General features: G+C 54.0%; 1 protein-coding gene across 11 annotated transcripts in view; it reads right to left on the bottom strand.

Annotated features, from left to right (window-relative positions):
- Znf469 (zinc finger protein 469) overlaps positions 1 to 23,705 on the bottom strand; it is a 233,920-nt gene that overhangs the window by 32,827 nt on the left and 177,388 nt on the right. For 4 of the 11 annotated variants that reach the window (XM_031341661.1, XM_031341655.1, XM_031341659.1 and 1 more), the window contains exon 1: positions 8,823 to 9,225. The exons of 4 other annotated variants lie outside the window; for them this stretch is intronic. The gene's annotated coding sequence lies outside the window, so the exon portion shown is untranslated. Of the gene's footprint in view, positions 1 to 8,822; positions 9,226 to 9,972; positions 10,079 to 23,705 lie in introns of those variants that run through there. 3 more of the 11 variants (XM_031341657.1, XM_031341658.1, XM_031341663.1) reach the window with 3 other exon arrangements.

Below are 23,705 nucleotides of genomic sequence, written 5' to 3'. Positions count from 1 at the left end.
ACTGTCAGCAGATGGCCTCACACTGTTCTGCCATTGGACACTGTCAGCAGATGACCTCATGCTGCTCTACCATTGGACACTGTCAGCAGAGGGCCTCACACTGCTCTGTCATTGGACACTATCAGCAGATGACTTCACGCTGCTCTGCCATTGGACATTGTCAGCAGAGGGCCTCATGCTGCTCTGCTATTGGACACTGCCAGTGGAGTGCCTCACACTGCTCTGCCATTGGACACTGTCAGCAGAGAGCCTCACACTGCTCTGCCATTGGACACTGTCAGCAGAGGGCCTCACACTGCTCTGCCATTGGACACTGTCAGCAGAGAGCCTCACACTGCTCTGCCATTGGACACTGTCAGTGGAGAGCCTCACGCTGCCCTGCCAAATTCACCTGCACAGACAGGTCCACAGCATCTGGCCACAGTGCTGAAGATGAATCAAGAACTCTCTGGATGTAACACCTGATTCTAACTGGTCCAGGCCAAAGATGGCAGCTGACGTGCTTGCAATCTGCCCCAGGTGCCATGCACCTGTGGCTTTCCTGGGTCGCAGATGACCCAGTGCAGAGTGCGGGAGACTGACTTTAGAGTTCCTGCACTGGTAGTCATCCTGCCTGTCTGTGGGTCATGCAACCTGGAGCATCTCACTTCAGCCTCTGATTCACAAGCAGGAACTAGCATATTATTAATGTCACCTGCCGCAGCGTGACTATGAGACAGGCACTAAAAAATCAGGGCAAAGTTTGATATACTCAAAGACCCAGTAATAATAAAAATGTATAGTACACATGTGTCACAGTGTATACATGTACATATAATTACATGTAATTTATGTAATAACATGCATAACATATCTCTACATAATTGTATATTTTTACAAGAATGTATGAAATGTTCATGCCTGTGAAGCTCCCCAGTGGGCTTACCATAGTCCTAAGAGAAACTTTCTCCTGTCTAAAACTCCCTCCAGGTGAAAAGTTTCTGGGGCGAACTCACTCTGAGGGGAACTGTGGGAGGGACCCCAAAGCCACATGAAGCAGGCTGACAGTGAAATGTGAATCCCAGAATAGAGAAGCTGGTGCAGGCAAAGCTGCTTCAGAGGATGAGAAATAGTAAAGGCACCTGCAGAACTCGAGGGAGGAGAGGCAGCTACGAGGGTCAAGGCTGCAGTAGACATGGGTGTCCACAGTGACCACAGACCATAAGAGACGCCACAATGAACAGATTCTAGCACATTCAGTCCTCCAGTGCCTCAACCCCTGGGAGACTGAGTATCTGAACACCTGATGTCCCTGGTCTTCAGAACTAAGTCAATGACAATGCACAGCTGGTGTTCAAGGGATACCATGCAGAGACAACCTAGGAATGGCCCAAAAGACCAGGGTTGGGGTATATGTCCTGTGTCCTCTGGGTCTGCCCCTCTTTGCTCCTTACCATGTGTGGCTCCCAGGATGCAGCACACATAAACACACCCTTGCCTTTGAAGCTGGGAGTTAAAAAAAAAAAAAACAGAAAACATCTCAGATACTTAAAAACACAGATTTCGTGTGGAACAGAGTGATTTGGGGTTATAAATCACAACTTCAGAAAGGACACCAGCTCTCATGTCCACCTTGCCTGGCTGGTGCAGGTGAGGATGTGGCCCTTCCTGAGGCCAATACTGTTCATGCTTTGGGAGCCCTGGTGACCTTGGCTAGACACATGTATCTAAGATACCACAGGTGACATAGTACCGGTTCTACTTTTTGTGGGAACAATAGCGTGGGGCACTAGGACCAGCCCACAGTGCACACAGGCTTTCAGATCAGCTGCCAGCCTCACCCCCTTCAGGAAAGCCAGGCCGGTGACCTCTGGATCAACAGGAATCAGAGGCTCCAAGAGGTAGCAGGCTCCAACAAAGCCTCAGCTTCAGAGCTGACCCCATTCCAAGTTCCCTCCTAACCAACACTGGCTGGGGGAAACGCATCTTTCCCCTTTCCCCAGGCAAATCCTTTGCTTGGCTAGCACTGGTACCCAGACCCCGGCCACCCAGGGCCGGCAGGCCCCTTGGAGACTCTAATTACTCCCCAGGCTCCAGCCTGGTATAAACACAGCCTAGACATCCAAGAAAAGCAGGCTGCCGGCACAGGAGCCTTTCCCCAAGCTAAATGCAGACGCCGGTGCTGGGCGGGCTGTGGTACTCAGATAACAATCGGATGCTGCGAGCCCTGAGCTGACCCCAGGGTGGACATATTCCCACTCACCGGGAGTGACTGCTTGGCCAGGCACAGGCCCCTGGCGGCCTGTCTTCCGCTGGGAGGGCACATGGGGTGCGGAGGCAGGAATGAATGTGGGCTGGTCTAGTTCAGAATATATTTATAGACTGGCCACAGCTGCCAGCTGAGTGGTGCCCACAAGGTCAGGTTCCTCTGCTAGGCCTTGTGGCCAGATGTTTACTGAGATTGTAGGGACTGACTTGTCCACCCACATCCCGACTCATCCCACATCCACGCCCAGAGGCCCTCTCTGCACCAGGGCTAGGTTGGGTCCCTAGCTTTGAAGGGTGACAGCCCTCAACTGGTGTCATGGTCTAGGAACTTGGGAAACTGGGCCAGTGAGAAAATTGAAAGGGTCAACAAGGCACCATGTTATCCCTGTCGAGTCCAAATGTTGCCCACAGCTTCTGCCTTTGGGTTTGGGTCACCTGAGTACACTATGCTGTGTCTTGAGCAACTGTGACTAGATTCTGCATGGTGTTTGGACATTTACAGAATTCCCAGATCAGCCGCCCAAGCTCAAAGCTAGAGATCTCACAGGAAAACCTCCAAAGGTGGTTGTTGGGAGAGTCTCTCCTCCTAGGCCAGTCTTGTGGGTGCAGATTACTGGTTCCCTGCAGGCCCAGAAGCCTTCTCTCAAGTCGTGTGGGACAGCCTGAGAAGCAGATCCTGGCTTCCTTCATTTGTCAGAGAGACCCCTCCTAGGAGAGCAATGGAGACACCAAACTCCGGAAGGCTTCTCTCTGTCCACAGATGCCTGGGCATGCTGCCCCAAGGGCTTTACCCAGAGGCACACCCAGACCACGGATGCTAGGGCTGAGAAACATGGATAGCCACATTCATAGCACATGGGTCCTCAATTCTCCTGGGGTGACTTGGTGACTTTGATCTGTGACATCTTTGAGTCCCTTCCAGTGGTGCCAGTGCTGTTCCCTTGGGACTCAGCACATACTTTGGACACCTCACTGCTCCCAGAGTAGCTACACCCTGTCTCTCTATTGGGAAATTGAGGAAATAGGTTCTCGACATGTACGGCTTTGCTGGGGCTTCATAGATAGTGCGTAACAGGGGAGTCCAGAACTTCATTCCATTTACTAATTGATAACATCAGCACAGAGTCCAGCTGGGGTGGGTTGACGCCGACAGTGGCTGTGCACGGTTAGTTGTGGATAAGGAGCACCAGGGGGTTGGGACTGGCCATAGTGATGTGTCTCTGGACCCTCATGCATGTTGCTTCCTTTGCTTGGATTCCTCTGTCCTATTAGGAATGCTTGACAAAGGTTCTATCATCCTGCAAATGCACCTCAGAGACTTATAGCTCCAAGGGGCCTTTCCTGGGTCCTCAGTGCTGAACCATCTCTTTGATCTCTACTAGTTACCTGCTTGAAGGGAATGGCAGGGATACACCTTGCCCTGGGCCAGCCAGCGGCTCAGGCAACTTCTGAGCAAAAGCACAAAGAGACAGAACACTGTAGGTGTCAGGCAGCAGGCCAAGGCCTTAGAGACTCTCAGCGCACAGCCAGGAGCCAGGTGGATATGATGACAAGAGGAATCACAGACTTAGAGGGAGGGTGTATTGTCATCCAGCACCAAGCCAAGGAAAACCCTTTACAACAATGTTCTATGTGAAGCAGCAGAAAGAAGTGAACATCCAGGGCTGGAAACATGGCTCAGTCAGAAAGGTGCTGACTGTGTGCTCAGTCAGAAAGGTGCTGACTGTGTGAGCACCAGACTTCCACCCTCAGGCCCACAAGGAAAATCAGGCATGGTGGTACATGCCTGTAACCCCAACCCGGGTGACTCGGTGATAGGTGGAGTCCCTGCCAGCAAGCCTAGCTGAACTGGCAGATGCTAGGCCAATGAGAGACCCTCTTTCTAAAAAGCAAGATGGATGATGGCTGACCTCTGACCTACATACCGACACACAAACACATAGAGCCAGCCAGCCACACACACACACACACACACACACACACACAGAATATGTAGACGTTCATACTTTTTGGATGAAGTATGTCCAGGCCACAGCCCTCCTGTTCTCAGGTTGGGGCAGTACAGGTATCATAAGCCTGACCTGATGTCCATGGAGCAAACCCTTGGGTGACAAACTACCGCACAGCCCTGGCGGCCTCACACTGGGTTAGTACCTGATAGAGCAGCACCTTCCAGAGAAACTTTCATGTGTGAACTTCCAAGAGCACCTGAGCCTTCCAGGTGGGCGTGACACTCATGGGCCCCAAGCTCCTGATGGCAAACAGAAATTGTTCCTCTCAAGTCCCTTCACCTTATTAGGGCCCTGTTGTGTAAAGCTCTATCCTCTCCCTGTCCAACCTCATCCACTTGACATGGGCACCCTGGCTACATCAGCAGGAATACATGTTGCCATGACAACCTCCTGCCCAGGACCCACTGGCCATCAGTACTTATACTGGGTAGCCTGGGACAAGTACCTCACCAACAGTTGTGTGCATGCTATCCACTTGGTCTCCTGGTCCTGAGTGTGTTCCAGATCAAGATCAGCAAGATGGGATCAAGGAACCCCTTGGGTTGAAGTAGGCTTGAATGATTCACGTGACTTCTGGAAGCCTCTTTCTAGGTACAGGGCAAGAAGATCTCACACTCAATGGCAGTCCAGAGCCAGGAGCAAGTGGCTCCCCAGGGGTCAGACATGTTGCTGATTTTAACACTCAGTGACCTGGTCAGCAGTCAGCTCCCTTAAAGGAAGCTACAGGAAAGATTTATAGGATGTGGTTTTTGGTCATGTTCTAGGGTCCCTCCCTAAGGCCCAGTGTCCTGCAGGAGTCCGGGTAGCTCAAGGTCTCATGAGGAAGGCACTGAATGCTTTGCATAGAGGTTGGAGCACAGCCCAACATGAGGTGAGCATCTCAGGAGGGACAGGATGGAGCAGCTTGCAGGGCAGAACTGTCCCCTGGACATGGCTCAGGGTCCTGACTGCTGCTCTCTTTGCGTTGATGACTCTATCAGCGGCTGAACGGGAATCCGGCCCTGAAAGATTCATCACCCAATAGAGTCCATGGCTCTCATCCTCAGAAAGGAATACATGGCTCCTACAGCTCACTGACTTATGGGGATGTAACATGGCCCAGGCATGGTGGCAAACAAAGTCGGGTGGCTCTTCATGAGCGACCAGGGGCCCAGCACCTCTTCTAGGAATTACCGGAGAAGCTGAGCAGTGGTGGTGCATGCCTTTAATCCCAACACTTGAGAGGCAGAGGCAGGCAGATCTCTGAGTTCGAGGCCAGCCTAGTCTACAGAGTGAGTTTCAGGACAGCCAGGACTACACAGAGAAACCCTGTCTCGAAAAAAACAAGCAAACAAACAAAAAAGAAAAAGAAAAAGGAATTACCAGAGAGAAATGAAAACATATGCCCACACAAACACCTGAACACATATGTCTATAGTAGCAGGATGCATAATGGCCACGCATCACTGCAGTGATGGACACTGTCCAGCCAGCCAGAGGTGAAAGCTCTGATAGAGGCAGCCACTCAAGCCCTGAACGCCTGACACCCAGTGAGAGAAGCCAGACACGGAAAGCCACAGAGCATGAGCGTATATACATGAAATGTCCAGAATAAGCAAATCCATAGAGGTAGAGATAGAGGAGATTAGTGGATGCTGGGAGGAGGTGGGGGAGGGGTGGAATGTTCTAGAACGAGATCGTGAGTGCGCAGCTCTGTGAGCATACTAAACCCCACAGAACTTTACACTTTGAAAGGGTGCTGTGTGGTAGGTAAGTGGGGGGTGGGGGTGGCGAAGCCTCTGCCTTGTAGGCTGCACTGGACAGTGATGGTGCCTACCACAGCCTGCACCTCAGCCTCTGCCCCAAAGAGCTGTTTCTTCAAGGACCAGAGCAGCAGCCTGGCTCCTGGCCTGGCCAGCTACAGTCTCCGCATTCCATGCTCCTGTGGTGCCCAGTAGCCACATCCAGGTCCTACAGAGCAGCCTGTTTACACATGGCCAAGGCCACATTGGCCCGGTGGACCCCAAGGAATGTGGAAAATGCCGCTCAGGGGCGCTCCTAACGGTCACATTCTGCAGTGCCCCAGCCGGCTGGGGCCCTGACTGCTGCTCATGAATGTTGACTCTGTTAGGTGGCTGGCTGAGATGCCAGCCCTGGAGCAGCCAAAGACAGGACAGACGCTGTGAGAGACAGCCAGGGGACGGAATGTCCCCCATTCTGCCACTGGCACCGGCACCAGCAGGAGGAGCCAGGGTGGGAGGGGAAGCTTCCCCAGTCTGTCTCCTGGGCATAGTCTCCAACGACTCACATGTACAGCCATTCCCGGTGGCTCTCACCTGTCTTTGCTCTCTCAGCCTGTTCAATAATGTTGCACTCTAGGTCAGGGATGGGGTAGGCAGAGAGGCCTCCTATTCTTGGCCACTCTTATACACTGTGGCTCCACGTCTGTCCTGGTCTTGCACACTGCAAAGGCCAGGCCAGATGAACTTAGGCCTGGGGTTCCAAGGCAACAAGCTAATATTCTTTTTACCCCTCTGATCTGGAAGGAACAGAACTGAGTGGAGATGGGTTGTAGGGGTCAGAATCACTTAGAGGAAAAGAGAAGTTGGATCCCAGCTCCCAGCAGGCAGTGGGCCCCTCTTCCTTTATGTCCTGAGTGATGGAAGAGACTATGTATGGGGGGCCTGGGATAGCGGGGTGTTGGGTGTATGGCCAGTGTCCTCGGGCAAGCCTCCTTGTAGCCTCTCTACTCCACGCTCATAAGCAGAAGTTAGCTTGGGCGTTGCCTCTCTAGAGCAGACTCCACTTAAGCAACAGTGTAATTCCCAGAGACCACTTCAATCCTGCCAGGCTGGACATGGAAGCATATGGTTTAAAGACAGGTCACAGCCCTCAGCTCCATTCTGCCGGGCACACTTGCTCCACTCGACTCAGTACAAGCTTCTGCAACAATAGCAGCAGCAGCACGCACGCATGCAAGAGATGGGCAGAGGTGAGCGCTGAGGAACAACTGATCGCAGAAACTCACTTCTGACCTCGGCCAGGCCAGGCAGCTGCATTGGTCCCTGCAGCCTCAGGACCTGCTTTGTACCATGCCCCATACCATGGATGTACACTAAACACCTGAGGAGGGGATCCCAGGTCGGATATGACAGATGCCTTGGCTCTTTGTGTCTCTGGGGAGGGAGGTCATTTTCTAGGATGCACAGTGGGTTAGGCCGAGTGCAATCCTTGGAAACAGAAACAGGAGCTTGCATACAACATAGATATCATAGGGCTAAAGCAGCAGATTTGATACATATGATGAGGTGTCCTGGGGTTTGTGGCTTCTAGATGAGCAAAGTATGCTAGTACAGCAAAGAACTACTACCCACCTGTACTGACCAGCTTTTCTACCACTGGAAACGGTGGGCTGCTGGCAGACTCCATGACGGGGCCCGCAGGATACAACTGACAGCTTCTACTGCCCCAGCCCCCAGGGTGAATGCCAAGCACAAGTAGAAAGAGAGAAGCCAAAGAAACCGATCCTGGCAGTGAGAGGATCATGTCACCTCAATACAAAGCCCAGAGTCCACCTGGAGCCTTCCTCCCGCCATGCTCCAGTGAGAGCGTGATGGGTCAGCTCCACAGAGAATGGGGCTGAGGGTGTCAGTCAGAGGCGGAGAGCAGAATGTTATTTGGAAATGGGCTGAGTCATGTTGTGATCACCATTCCTTTGTGTGAGGGGACATGGCTTTACCTGCTCTGGGGATGGCCATCGAGGACAGGGACAGAATGGGAGGTGTCCCAAGAGGGAAAGGAAGTAAGTGTCCCAGGCAGGTGTGGGAGGTACAGGCTGTGTCGAAGGCGCTCTCACCCTTCATCGTTCACCTATGATTCTCAGAAGGAAATGAAGTGAGGCCAATGGAGGGCTGCTGAGGTAGAGGAACAGCAGACGCTGTCCAGTCCCTGTCCACCTGCCTCCATGTATGCCATCAGCTGGGTTTAGTGACTTGCCTAAAGCCACACAACCTGCCACATGTACCCCTGGCCTGGGTATGCCTGTGCAGATGTGTCCCTCCCTCACACCGTTACAGCTCTAGAGGAGAAAGCAGACACAGAAATGGAATTTTTCCCAAGAGGGGTGGGAGGGTTGGCCCAGAAGCCCAGGCTGCAGATATGTTTCAGTGTGTGGCTTGGCCTCTGCTTCCAGGCCACGTCCGTACTTAGCAAGGGCATGCAGAGAAAGGCCTGGGGCTTGTCTCCCAAAGGCAGGTGGCAGGATGCTTCCTGGATGGCAGGCAGTGCCAAGTTGTAAAAGGTACACGCTCCAAGTACTTGGCGGGGAGTGACATATCACTAACTTCTCCAAGGGCAACTGTGTGAGTTGACTTAATATGCTGCCTGTCACTCCAAGTGATTGACAGCTAGGGGCTTGGACTGAAACAGATCCTCCAGTCTCGGGCAGGACAGTAATAGGCTCAGGTTGCCAAGAAGGGATGAGAGCCCATCATTGGGGCATACAAGCAGTCACTGCCCATGATTTCAGAGCCCTCTTTGGATACTGGGATACTGCTAGCCTGGGGTCCACTCACTCTGTCTCACCTCATCTCCCAGGCTGAAGGGATCCTGGGCTGTCCTATGCTGCCTTCTCCCACGCTCTGTTGGCTCTGCCCAGCTGTTTGAGATCTGCCAGGCCAAGCTTGTGGCAAAAAAGGCTGCCATCCTGAAGGGACTCTTGCCCAGCAGCTGCTCTCACCGACCGGCCCCGTCAATACGCCCAAGCATTTTACCCGCTTGTCTGTTATTTTCCGGACTTGGGTGTTGGCTGAGTCAAGACGGTCGGGACAGTGCAGGACACAGAGGCCTCGATACACCTTTGTCCCTCTAACAGGCAGAACTGGACCAAAGTCAACTGGCAGTGTGGGTCGGTACTGTCAGCACCTCTGCTGCTTTCCAGCTGTGCAACACAGGCCACTCTGACCTTCTTCATCTAGAGCACGGGGTTCCACCCATCTCACGACTGAAGATTAAATGCAGTAGTAACACGTGGCATAGTCCCTACACAGTCTGCTCAGAGGAGCCCGCAAAAAAGCCGTCAACTGTCTCAGCTGGAGGCAGAACCCCAGTCAGCAGCCAGCTGCCCTGCTTCCACCGTTTCCTGTGCACATCCCTGCTTCCACCCTGGGGTCCGGGGTGCAGGACAGGGTCCGGGCGGCCACTGGAAGTTCGGTTGAATCCCGATACCCTCCCCTTCTCGCCATCGCCACGAGGGGCGCAGTGTCTCCGCGGTCTGCTTAACTTAACTCCGTGGACTCCTCCAGCGGAGCTGCCCCAAAGCACAGGGTGGGTGGGGGCGCGATGGGCCTCCTGGCGGAAGCAACAGCGTGGCGACCCTCAAGTCTGCTAGCAGGACTCCATCCTGCCCTCTGAATCGGACCTTAGGGTGTCCGGAGCGGGCGGCGGTGGAGTAGCAGACGAATGGCTCCAAGTCGCAATGAATGAGCTACCGGTCACCTCCCGCAGCCCCGCGGCTCCGACTCCCCCAGGCTCTGGCGACGCTTGCTCTGCGCTTCGCAATGCGCGGGCGACATCGCCAAGAGCTCTTTCAGGGTCCCGGCCAGGCCGCCCCGAGTTCGGTACTCGGCGCCTGCAGCTCGTCTCACCGTGAATCGGAACTCGAGGCCGGCTGTGCGCCTGGAGCGCAGCGCGGTGACCGCACCCGTCCCCGAACACCCTAGCGACGGGCACTCACCTCCGTCCCGGCCGCGCGTAGCTCCTGTTCCTGGGACGCACGGGGCGCCCGCGCCCGGCCCGCGTAGCCCCAGTGCTCATCCCCGCCCGCAGCGCCCCGGCCGCCCGCCCGCCCGCCCGCCCGCCCGCCCGCCCGCCCGCCGGGCACCGAGCCGCCGCGCTGCGCCTGGGGCGGGGTGCGAGCAGAGGGCCGCCTCCCGGGCCGGTCCGCGGGCAGCGCTCGCGCAGAGGCCGGACGCACAGCCCGACAGCAGCGCCCCGGCTTGGGTTACACGCTTGCCCCCCGCCCCGCCCCGGCTATTTTTAGCACGGCTTTTCCTAGGTGTTGGTTTCATGGGATCCACCTAGCCACGCCAGCCTGGTGGGAAACTCTCTACCCGGTCACCAACCCTCTCCCCCCACAACACGCTCCTTGGCCAGTTCTACAGCTGGCATGCCGCTGGGCGGAAAGCCTGGCTTCGGCGCAACTTCGGAAACGGCTGCCACCATTCCACCGTGTGGCTTCCAGTCGCAGCTCTATCCATCCCTCGCTCCTCCCAGTCCCTGGGGTACCAAAAGCAACTAAACCTCTTCCTCTGGCTTCTGGTCCTGAAGGTTAGGGCCCGGGTCATAGCTGGCACCTGTTTAGGGGAAACTTCAGGTTAAACTTGCCCTCCCCCTAGTACATAAGTCTGACACTACAAGGTGCTGCGATGAGAGCAGATGTCCAGAGGACTTTTGTCATGAACGACAAGCTCGAAGTCACCAACCATTACCCAGCCTGGGATTGAACACACTGAAACACACTGGGGAGGGAAGGAACCATTTAGGTCCCTAGAGATGGAGTGGCTCCTTTAAGATCATCTGACAAAGTGCTACATCTAACATATGAACCCAAGCTTCACAGATCAGGAATCTGCCAGAGGCCACAAAGCTGGAAGAGGTTATGTTAAGATGTGTAAGCTCAGCATGAGGACCAGGGTTCAGGCCCCAGCACTGGGTAAAAAAAGCAAGGTGGGGTATGTGTTTGAACCCAGTGCTGGAGAAGCAGAGCCAGGCAGATCCCTGGGGCTAGCTGGCCAGGCAGCTTAGCTTACTTTGGTGAGCTTCAGGCCAACCAGTCTCCCCAAACAAAGCAGACAGCCCCTGAAGCCTACCTCTGGCCTCCATGCACACACATACACAATATGAGCTCACAGACTCAGGTCTGGAGAGAGAGGACCACTGAGTCCATTCCCTACTTTAGATGAATTGGGTCACTGACCATGGATTTGTGGGCTTCTCAACAGTAAATGACCAGGTGAGGGCCCTTCACAGAAAGAGATCCTGTCAGAATGAGTCCTTCAACCGCTCCCACCCCCAGTAGGTCCAGTTGCCACTCAGAAGTTCTGGTTTCACTCCTGGGAACACCTTTATCATGCAAAGCAAGGCTGGGCCCAGGCTTCCAGGCTGCTTCCTGGGAAACTCCTGGCCTTGGGCAGGTCCCAAGGCCTCTACTGAACAACTCACTTGTGAATGGCCCTGAGCTGCAGGGCAAAGTTGATCTTCCTGGGACTGCTCAGTGTGGCACGTGACTGTGAGCCAGAACTGGATGCAAATGTGAATGGAATCTGGGCTGAGAGGCCCCCACCCTGCCCTGCACCCCAGCTCTGGAACTCTGATCGCATTTCTGCAGCATCACTCTGGGCCTGTGGACCTCAGAAAACACCCAGGAAGGATCTGAGCAACGAACTGTGAGTGTAGGAATACCCCAGCAACCAGGCTTCCCAGTTTCTACCGCTGGGGTCCCCTCCACTAGGGAGACCTTGGAAGACATGTCTGTTTTAACTTTAAGAAAGGCAAAGATTTCAAAAATATACCAGTGTGTCTATGTATATGCATGTGTTTGGGTATGTGTATCTGCAAACACACATACATGTACATGTGTGCACATATACACATGGGTGTGCATATGTGTGCATGTATGTAGCATTTGGACACATGTTTCTCCAGCTGTGTGCCTCTGGACACTGCCCAGGCTACAGACACAAGTAACAGAGGTCACTGGTGCCCACACCTGCTGCCACAGCCTTAAGAATGGACAGGCCCTGTGCTTCCTGAGCTAGGTGGGTGTGAGGCCTTACAACCCTGCTCTACTGCTCAGGAGGCCATAGCAAGGCAGGCCTCCTCTGCTCGGCAAGCTGCTGCCCCATTCCAGACTCCTGTGCCATCTTCAGTCCTCTGACTGGAGGAAGTCTGCACCCTTTTCCATAGCTACCCGTGACTGACCAGTGACGTTCAGGCACAGGTAGGGCCACAGTGGTACCGTGAAGCCTCGGTGTGCACAGGATAGCGGGGTCAAGGTCTCCTCCCACTCTAGGCATCAGCCACACGAGCATGAGGATGCTGTTATGAGGCTTTTCTGGGTGACAGTGTCCTCAAGGATGCTTTGGATGTATGTCTGGCAGCCTCACCTTCTCCTCTCGATCCTGAACGTGGGCCAGAGCTCCTGACAGTATGACCTGTTTTCCCTGGAGGAGCTGCTAACACACATTTGCCTGGGGGCGCAAAGAAGAGGCTCCTTGGGAGCTCCGGCCTCTCTGCGCCTGCCTTTCACCCCAGCATGAACTGTTGGGGAAGGGATGGGAGTTCTGAGCGCCCATTCTCTAGGGAAATCAAGGCCCAGCCAGAGATGCTAACTTGATTCATCCAGCCACACCGGGAGAGTCCAGGTCTCTGGGCCTGACCAAGCCCCTACTCAGCCCAGCACTTGAGGCCAGCGCTGGCGGCCTCTGGCAGAGGCTTCCTGGCTCTGGGGCAGCCAGGGAGCCAGCAGTGCTCCTGAGTCATCGCTTTAACTTCTGCCTGATGCAGAAACAAACCACACCAGCAGCACAGAGCAGGGTGGGAGGAGCAGAAGCCTCTGGCGGATTCCAGAACCACACTGTCACACTCCAGCAAGCTTGCCCCCAGCCAGCGACCTCAGCCGGTGGCTGCAAGTCATCCATCCACCCATATACATGTATGCATACGCACACACACACACACACACACACACACACGCATGCATGCACACACACGCACGCACGCATGCATGCATACACGCGCTCATGCGCGCACACACACAAGCATGCATGCACACGCATACATGCATGCACACACACACGAGCATGCATGCACACACACATGCATGCATGCATACATGCACGTACACACACGAGCATGCATGCATGCATGCACACACATGTGCACACATGTACAAGTGCGCAGACACACACACACACTTTGAAGCCTAGGTCTCACACTGCCCCACATGCGTGCACCAGACACACTTGGGCATTGGGACACTCCAATAAGTGAGGAGAAGCAGTGTTCTAACCCATAGACCAGCCCGCACTGAGACTAGAGCAGCTCTATGAATCCTGGATTCTTCCGGGCATTTTCAAAGCCAGTTGCTAGAATGGAGAAACTGAGGCTGGAAACGCTAAGAAGCCTACCCAGGCAGGGGCATGGGGCTGGTGGAGCACACACTGGACACAGCCATTACATACACACTGGGCACAGCTGTTTCACTACTTTTGCAGGTCTTAGCTCTTACTGAGGCCAGGGGAGATTGGAAACAGCCTGGGCCCTAAGCTCTGGGCCACTCAAGCTCTCCTGCCATGGCCAGCTCAGTACCTCAGGTAGCAGAGAAGCCCAATGAGCAGTGGTGGATCTCCACTCTCTGTCCTGGGCCTTGCAGTCTCTGGAGGCAAGTGGGTTTGGAGGGTCCTGTGTCTGTTCCTCATTAGGATACTCTGACAGCTCTAGGGACCTGTCTAGGAACAGCCACCATGTCAGTGCTGAGTGGATCCCCTGTGTGGCTGGTGGGAAGCAGAGCCATGTGGCCGGCTAGGAGCAATAGCTTGTCTGTGGATTCCACTGGTCAATTCAGAAGTTCAGGTCTATAGCCATCCAAAGAGTTCACTAGAGGCCTTCACTCCACCTCTCCACCCCCCGGCCCCCACTTCCTGCCAGCTGTGTGTCCTTAGGGGGAGTCAGCAACCTCTCTGAGCATCCACTTGCTCTTCTGGGTTCGCAGCCATCTCAACATCCCCCGGTCAGGAAGGCAGAGCTGCCAGCAAGAGGCCTCCGTGTCTCTGTCCTCACATGCCCTGCCACAGGAGGGGCCCTGGGGTCAAGATCAGTCGTCCATAGCAACTGCTGTCCAAGGCAGGAAAAACATGTGGACCTCCTGAAGATGTGGGGTGCCAGCCCTGGGAACAGCTTTCTGTGATCCCCGAGGCTGCCCTGCTCCTGGTATCTGGTGAGAGTGGAGCCAAGTTGTCCCCTGGCATCAGAAGACAACATGCAGGCTCTGGGGTAGAGGAAGGAAGTCAGGAATGAATCGACCTCAGTGCAGGCTCCCGGCTCATCTCTAAGTGCCTTGTGTTATAAGGGGCCTTGTTGTACCTTGAAGGGGAACAGGGCGAGGGGAGGGAGAAGAGGATGGGAAGAGGGAAGGGAAGGAGGGGGGATGAGGGGTGGGGAGGGAGGGAGAAAGCAGGGGTCTACGGCCATACCCTCCTGATCTCATCTGTATTGGGAAGCTGTGCGGGTCAGGCCCAGCGAGGGCGGGTTGAGGGCTGAGTGCATAGCTGCTGGGCCAGGAGACATTCCAGACAGACGGTGGCGCATGACTCAGAGCCCAGAGCGAGACTTTTCTGCCTCACTTCCAAGTGGTCCCATTTTATTTTTTTAAAGAGGGGGCAGGCAAAGATGTCCCTTCTGAAAGCACTTCATGATGCGCACCCACTGAGCTCTGAGCTCACTTAGCACGCGGCTGGTCACACCCACTGACCTTCGATGGCAGAAGGTCTTCTGTGTGTGAGGCCCAGCAGTCTTTTTACCCAAACCCTAAGTGCTCCTATGCTGACACCTCCTCTTCCAGGAAGCCCTCCCTCTGACTTCCGATAGGGCTTCTCATGGGCACTGCCTGGAGGTACTTGTTCTTCTCTCTTCACAGAAAGTCCTGAACACCTGTATGAACCCCTGGAAAATTGTTCTTAGAAGTGGCTGGGGCTATTGTTGCAGGATCCAGGCCTGTGCTAGGGCCTCCATTCTCCCACCCCTGGTAAACACTGCTCCTGTGTGTAGGATAGGAGGCAGGGTCCCTAGAGGCATTTCTGAAAGAAGAAGCCAGAGCCCTGTTGGGTTTATATTCATCTAATCAGAGTCTGCCACCCCCAACCCCCGAGCATCCTGTACCATAGCAGCTTAAGCCCAAGCCATACACTCGGTGGCTGTGTGGCCTCAGTTTCCCTATCTGCCACCCAGTGAATGAGCTGGGGCCCACGGGTGGCTCTTCTGTCCAGACGCCTGCTCTGGAGCACCCCTGACTCAGCCAAGCATAGACCTTCAGGACTGCAGTTCTTCTAATGAAAAGAAAACAGAGGCAGTGGAGAGCAGCGGCTGCAGTAACCCAAGCCAGCAGCCAGGGCATGAATGGGGCCTTTCATGAGTCATGACCAGAGTGAGGCCTGGCTGAGGCACCAGGCTGGGTCCAAGGAGTGGCAGTTCCTTGGGCAGGGAAAAGAGGGACAGCAGCCTGGGGCTAGCCTCCATCCTTCCTGTGCATCCCGACCTGGCCTGTGAAGGGGCTTGGATGTCCCTCTGTCTGTGTTTTTCTGTAAGTCTGTGGATCTCCACATCCAGGCCCATCACCCCTCGGGGTGCCGGGGAAGGTTTGTGAGGGAGGATTGTGTGAAAGGCACTTTGAACGGTATTTTGCCCATCTGCAGGGTACCCACTGGGTGTGCAGACAACTGGCTCTTTGAGGGTCTGTGGTGAACAGCAGCATCCTTCTCTGCCACCTGGGTCTGCGTCAGCACCCTGAATGGCCTCAGTGTGCCCAAGCTGTCTTTTCCGTACCTGGCGACTGAGACTTCCAACATTCTTTTAGAAAAAAAATGGCAAGGTTCCTGGGATCTTTCTCTCTCCAGATAACTTATCCTTCTCGGGCCAGCCAGACTCAAGCCAGCACCTCTTTCCTTTGGCGACACTAAAGAAAAACCCGCGCTTCCGTTTTGCCACCTGCTGCTACGGCCTGAACAATGGTCCCCTCTGACTTTACAGGGACAGGACAGCAGTCAGCAGACTTCCTTCTGTGCCACAGTGAAGGCCGATGGCTCCAGGCCAGCCAGTGGCAGTGACTCTAGGGCCCAGAGCACGATGCGTGCCATGTAGAAAAGCTTGTGTTTGTTGAATGAATATGAACAGAGATGTAAAAAACAGGCAGAAGGAAACCTGTGGGGAACAAGCTGAGCCTTTGGGTACAATGTGCGGACTCTGCTGTGATAATGACGTAAGCTCTGGCTCCTGGTGGGCTTCTTATAAAAACCTGGACTGGGAACTTGTCTACCTCAATGCCAAGGGGGTTGTGAGCTTAAGAGACTCTAGGTTCAAATGCCAACACTGTCTTGCCTCTCCATACTTTTTTTTCCAACCCTGTCTCCACAGAGATTAAGGACAATGTCCTGAGTACTCAGAGAAGCCCAAGGTTACATTCTCATAGGTGCTGATGCTTACTTAGTCTTGGTGCTTCTCTCTCTCTCTCTCTCTCTCTCTCTGTCTCTCTTTCTCTGTCTCTGTCTCTCTTTGTCTCTCTGTCTGTCTCTCTTCCTCTCTCTCTCTCTCTCTCTGTCTCTGTCTCTCTTTCTCTGTCTCTCTCTGTCTCTCTCTGTCTCTCTGTCTCTGTCTCTGTGTGTGTGTGCGCGAGCGCGTGCGTGCGTAGGCCAGAGGCTGACACTGGGTGTCCTCTAGTACTTTCAATCTTAATTTTAGGCAAGGCCTTTCACTGAACCTAGAACTGGCTGGTGAGCTGCAGGGATTCTCCAGTCTCCGGAGGCCCGAGGCTGAGGAGATCTACACAGTGCTGGCATTCTCACGCAGATGCTGGGGATGCAAACTCAGGCCCTCAGCTTCTTCAGTAAGTGCCTCACCTACGGAGCTGTCACCCTAGCTCCTTCTCTGGCTTTTGCGGGTAACTTGTTTTCTCTCCCACTGGCCTGCATTTCTACGCTGGCCACAAACTATACTCCATTACCATGAGAAGTCTAACGATGTCATCAGCCACCGGACTGCAGAGCCCACTTTGGTACCAAGCCTGTCCTCACCATGTGGCCTGCCCCACAGAGTCACTGTGGTAGACACGAGGCTCAGAGCATGAGGTCTTTCCCCATGAGTGCACAGCAGTCATGCCGTCAACCCGAATCGTCACACTGTAACTGCTGACAAGGGTCACCGTCCATCAGACAACATTTACAGAAATGTCCATGGACTCCACAAGCAAGCCTTCTAAACTACAGACTGTCATCTCTCAGAAGTGCTGTGGCTTCCTAGCCCCCCACACTGTAGCAGTCTCAGGATCTCTCCCTCACCACAACCCAAGCTGCATGACCTGCTGCTTGTACTCCTTGTTGACTCTATATCTGATCCTCCTCTTTCTTGAAAAGTTCCTAGCCGGGTGGTGGTAGCGCACGCCTTTAATTCCAGCACTTGGGAGGCAGAGGCAGGTAGATTTCTGAGTTCGATGTCAGCTTGTTCTACAGAGTGAGTTCCAGGACAGCCAGGGGCTACACAGAGAAACCCTGTCTGGGGGTGGGGGGAAGGAAAAGAAAAGAAAAGAAAATTTCCTCCATCTGCAGCCTCTGTCAGCTGGGAAAACCCCTACGTATTTATCAAGACCCCTCACAGGCCACCTCCTCATGCTGTGGCCTGTAGCTCCCGCCTCCTCTGCTGGACCCTGGGGCAGGGGCACCGTCTGCTCCACTTGCAGAGGCCTGAACTTGAGGACAGATGTCATCATCTGTCCCTATCCATCCCATCCATCAAACGACCCTCCCTCCCTGACCTGCAATGCTCTCAGACACTGGACACTGGATGCTCTTTCTTTCCCCTAAAACCTTCTTAGGAAGCCTGCACCTCCAGGAAGTCCTCTGTGCTTAACCTAGAGTGCACGTGTCATGGGGAGAGTCATGAGGACAGCAGTGCTAGAAGACCCAGGGACGCAGCTCGCTCTGGGATTTTCATACCATAGACATGGAGACTGAGGGGGCTTTGTATGCTTTTGGGATAGAACCCCAACATGGCCCCTGCATGTCACCCTGTCTGCCCCACAGGGGTAGCTCAGCACCCTGTCTGCCCCACAGGGGTAGCTCAGTGCCCTGTCTGCCCCACAGGGGTAGCTCAGCACCCTGTCTGCCCCACAGGGGTAGCTCAGTGCCCTGTCTTCATGGCGAACTCAACACTCTGTTACTATTTGCTGCTCTCCTGTGCCCGCGTTTACTTCACTCCCCATGGCCGTATCCACAGGCTCATCGCAAGAGGAAACACCCCTGAAGGGCATATGTGCAACTGTGTCCAGAGCAGGATGGCGGCCTTGTCTGCTGCCACGGTGCAACTAGGGTGAGGATGATGGTGGTGATGGTGGTGATGGTGATGATGGTGGTGGTGGTGATGATGGTGGTGGTGGTGGTGATGGTGGTGGTGGTGGTGGTGGTGGTGGTTAGGGTGAGGATGATGGTGGTGATGGTGGTAGTGGTGGTGATGGTGGTTAGGGTGAAGATGATGGTGGTGATGGTGATGATGGTGGTGGTGATATTGATGGTGGTGATGGTGGTGATGGTGATGATGGTGGTGATGATGGTGGTTATGGGGCAGTGAGCTGTGCACAGACAGCATGGTCCCTGGTTGAGCACAAGCCTGAAACCCAGGTGACCCTAAGGAACAGCAGATGTTCAGCCACACCTCCTGGGGCCCTGGTTCCTGTCGAAGCTACAGCCTCCCACAGTCCCCTACAGAGAGATGTGTGGCCATCAGTCACATAGGCAATGCCCCAAGCTCCTGGTATTCTGTCTAGACTCCGCCCCCCCACTCCCCAGTTACCTGGCAACAGCCAGGATAGCCCATCCCATATAAAAGGAGCTGCTAGCTTCCTCCTCGCTCTCGTGCCTCTCTTATCTCTTACTCTCTTTCCTGTTTGCTGCCTCTCTCCACCTTCCCTTCCCCCCTCCACGTGGCCATGGCCGGCCTCTACTTCCCTACTCTCTCCCTCTCTCTGCCTTTCTACAATAAACGTCTTAAAACCACGGACTGTCTCTTTTCACTGGAACCCGCCGTGCTGGAGCAATGGAGCAAGTCGTCCCCTAAGAGCCGCACAGCTAACCTCCTGACAGGAGGCCTCCCTGAGTTCCTAGCCATGGCAGCCACCAACCAAAGCCAACCAGCCAACCTCTTGTGCCCGCTGTAACCAACCAGAACTCTCCCCTGCCCTTTTTCCTTTCGGCCCTGGGCCAGAGTCTGCCTGCTGGCCCCCACCTGTTCTCAGCTCTTCTGCTGTCATCAGGAGCAGTGGCATGTCACCATCACTGACATCATCAGTGTGAATGTCACCACCAATCATCCTCACCCTAACCACCATCATTACCACCATCACCATCATCACCACCTGTGGGACAGAAATGGGGTCTTGCATCTGCTTGGGGCTAGGACCACTGGGCAAGGCGGACACAGGGAGTTTGATTGCATGTGCTCCCCACGGAACTTCTGGGCGGGCATCAGGCTGCGGGAAGCTGTGGGATCCCACTCTGAGGGCGTGGGAAAAGGCATAGTCTAGGGTCCCCACAGAACTGCTGGAACCAGGCTCAGACTCTCAGGTACCACAGATGCTGCTGAGTACCATGGAAGAGCTGGTTCTGGGGTCCCAGGGATGTCAGGCTCTCAATCCTGAACCCTGCAGAAGCCACTGAAGTGTGCCGAGCCCACTGTCAAATGTCATGCTCTGCATGGTGAGAGGAGTGGGCGCTTGGCTGTGTGGGGATCTTAGGGTAAGTCTGCACTGTGTTGATCTTTCCTTCCATGAAGAGCCGTACCTGTCAGGCACTGTCTCTTATGCCTGTCATCTCAGGAGGGACCAGGCAGCTCGGCCTCAAGACAGAGAGGAGGCAGTATCTGTGGGATGCTATAGTGGTTGGTTGTTCCTGAATAACAACCAATCCCACGACAAATGACTAAAATATTGGCACTGAAAATCCACGAGGGCCAACAGTTCTCTTGTGTGGGTTGGTCTGACCGACTGGTGTGAACTTCGAGGGCCTGGGTTATCTATGGCTGACTTCCATCAGCTGGGTGCAGATGCTGCTGGGGTTAGCTGGCTTGCTCAACTGGTGGGTAGCTGTTCTTTGCTACTTTGTAGCTTCTTCTTTCCCACCCTTTATCCTCCCGGTTTCACCCCAAGGCCAAGAGGGACAGAGAAACTAGGAAAAGCCCTGAATCTTTTTTTTCCCCTTTTCTTTCTTCTTTAACCACAGCTACTAACAAATCACAAACAATCTCCCTAAACAACCAACAACCACCGACTCCACCTGTTACGGGTCTAGCATGTATATACCCCTGAAAAGTTCCCAGAATTGCAAGCATCGCACAATGGCAGAAACTATCTACATCTGGCAAAACCACATCTAGCACACGAAACATCACAGTCAGCTGCTGCGGTCAGTCCAAAGCAGCCCCACATCCCACACCTGGAATTAAAATGAAAGCACATTCTTATAATATTTGTTTTTTTTTGTTTTGTTTTGTTTTTGTTTTTTAAAGAAACCCAAATCCCAGAATTGTCACTACAAGGACTGGTCACAGGTATTGCTACTTAGTAAGGGACTTGGGCCAGTAACCTTATATCTTTTCCTTTCTCTCTCCCTCCCTCCCTCTCTCTCTCTCCCTCTCTCCCTCTCTCCCTCCCTCTCTCTTTCTCTCTCTCTCCCTCTCTCTCTTTCTCTCTCTCTCTCTATTTTTTTAGATTTATTTATTTTTATTTATATGAGTACACTGTAGCTGTCTTCAGACACTCCAGAAGGGGGTGCCAGATCTCCTTATCAATGGTTGTAAGCCACCATGTGGTTGCTGGGAATTGAACTCAGGACCTCTGGAAGAGCAGTCAGTGCTCTTAACCCGCTGAGCCATCTCTCCAGCCTGACCTTGTCTTTTTAAAATCTTGATATATTGATCTCTTAGGTGGTGAAACCAGGGACTATTTCTCTGAGAGCTGCTTAGGGCCGCTGAGCCAGACACCTTGTATGGTGCAAGCATAGCTCACCCCTTGTTAAGCACTGTCCTACACAGGATGAAGGACACGCTGCATTTGAGCACAGAGTGGTGTCTTCAGAGCATGTAGTTCAAGAGCAGATATAATCGTTCCTGCCAGGCAGGGACACCCTCAGGGTGTCTGCCAGGGCATCAGTGAGGTATGGTGGTGAATTGTCTTCAGGGAACTAATCTGCTCCTTGGCTGACAACAGAGGGGCATATAGCTTGACTAGTTAGCTAGCCTCGCTCAAGTGCTAGAGAAGCCACGAGAAATATCCAGATACCCTACAAAGTACTCTTCTGGTGCAAGGGCCTCCTGGGGCTGGACTTAAGGGGTGTTTGGATGAGCTGACACCAGACCCAGGCAATGGTTTTCGGCTTTTGTTTATGTTAACCAGGAGACTGAAGAATGCACTGTGCAGACGTGTATGCCGCGGGCTGTAGGGAGCCACGTGTAAGAAGTAGGCTTTCCAAGGAGGGCACCATTGGCTGTGTCCAGGGATGGCTTCAGTGACCTTGGGCAGTGTGTCCTGTGGAGCCATGGCATCAGAAAGACTGACTTACAGAATAAATGCCTCCTTCTGTGGGTTCTGGGTCTCTGGGTCGGCAGGCAGAAAAGTCCATAGGAAGGCTGAGCTCAGGGGTAGCCTAGAGTTAGGAGACCTTGCTTGGGGCTAAGGCGTTGTAAGGTGTGACCCTGAACAAGTCTCTGTGAACGAAGCACACCAGGAGGTCAGCAGTGCCTTCAGTATGTCCTGTGAGGCTGCCCACTTCGGTTTGGGTAGTCCTTCTAAGGTGACTCATCACACTGGGCCATCTGAAGGACCATGAAACAAAGCATGGACACTGAGCAGAGCTTGCTCTTGACACACAAGGGGAGGGGCACTGTGCTCGGCGGGTCTGCTGGCAGGGAAGCGTCAGGAGCCATCCCTGTTCTCTGAGGAGCACAGCCCAGAGTCTGGAGGACAGTTCAGAGATGGGCTCTTGGGTTCCCTGAGTCCTCAGAGCAGACACAACACAGTGTGTCACAGAGTGTGTCTGGTAGGCGGTCCTTTCCTTTTCCCTGGGGAGAAGCTAGAGAGGGACTGAGCAGTGTCCCTGCAAGGTAGATCTACAACCATACTCACTACTTGTAACGATGATGTTGTGTGGAGACATATCTGGATGGGGTGACAGGATGGGGTCATGTTAAGCTAAGGTTGCTGAATATGTAGAAATATGGACAGGTGACATGGACAAAGGGCACACATGGAGAGAGAAGCAAAATCCAGAGCAGTGAAGCCGCAAATCAAGGAGACCGAAGTGGGGAAGAGACCAAGAGGGACATCCATGGAACCCTGAGAGGGCATGTAGCCTCCAAACTTGGATCCCATTTCTCTCTCAAGGGAGGACCCAAGGCCTTTGCTGCCACTGATCCAGGGTGCAGCGGGCAGTCACAGCAGTCGCAGGGGCTCACGTATCACTGTCCTGTAAACAGCTGTCAGCACAGACAGGGATATGATCAAGGCATGCCAGAGCCACAGCACCGTGAGCACTCACCCCCTTGCAGGAGATGAGGGGAAAAGAATTCTTTTCTTTAGTAGACTACAGAGGACTTCACGCCTCCAGGCTAATTAGGGCTGATTCACATCCCACATGTTCTGGAATATTCAGAGCCAGTGGCTCCGTTTCCTGGACTCCCTTTGAGGATCATACAGCTTTGTGCTGAGGGGACCAGCCGCTCTGCTCCTTGAGGACAGGAGGCCTTCCAGAGAAGAGTGACTTTAGCAAACAGGCTGTGGCCAGAAAACAGGCCGAAACTCTAAAAGGCATGCTGCTGAAACCCTAAAAGGCATGCTGCTGCTGCCGCCTCTGCATCTTGTTCCCCCCCCTACAGTTAATAGTTCCCAACACCCAGGAATAAAAAGCTGTTACAAGGAGTGTCTACATTGTTTCCCAGCATTGGGAATGGAACCCAGGGATCCTCCTCACTAGGCAAGTACCCTGCCACATCACTGTGCCTAGTCCTGAACTCATTTTATTGAAAGACAAGACAAAGGATAAGATTTACTCCTAGGAGGGATGGAAACATTGTAGCCAGGTCAGCTGAGGGCAAGGGCTTCTGGGCTGCAGAACCTGGACCTGTGAACTTCGGCTTGGGCTCGGTTGTTTCTAACCTTTGTGGAAAGCATAGCGCTTCTGAAGCAGGAAAACAAAGCCAATCAAAGCAATAGGCTTAGCTTAGAGCCCACATGGTCAAAGCCATAGCGCCCAGGCTGGCAAGTGCCAGGATGCTGGGTGGCAGCGGCAGACAGACGTGGCTTTGGAGCATGATGGAACAATACGATGGTCAGTCTCGATAGGGTCTAGGATCACCTAGGTAACACACCTCTGAGCACGTCTCTGAGGGAGGTTCTAGACTGGGAAGATCTAAATGTGGCAGAACCATCCCTGGGCTGAGGTCCTGGACCAAATGAAAAGGAGAAGGTAAGCAAAGGACCAGCCTTCATCTCTCTCTGCTTCCTGCCTGTGGATGCAGTGTGAGCAGCTGCTTCCTGCCTGTAGATGCCCTGTGACCAGCTGCTTCCTGCCTGTGGATGCCCTGTGACCAGCTGCTTCCTGACTGTTGATGCTCTGTGACCAGCTGCTTCCTGCCTGTGGATGCCGTGTGACC

Source organism: Mastomys coucha, unplaced genomic scaffold, assembly GCF_008632895.1.
Source record: "Mastomys coucha isolate ucsf_1 unplaced genomic scaffold, UCSF_Mcou_1 pScaffold22, whole genome shotgun sequence".
Taxonomy (NCBI): Eukaryota; Metazoa; Chordata; class Mammalia; order Rodentia; family Muridae; genus Mastomys; species Mastomys coucha.
Note: the sequence above shows the minus strand (reverse complement) of the source record. Positions and strands in the feature narration are given on the sequence as shown.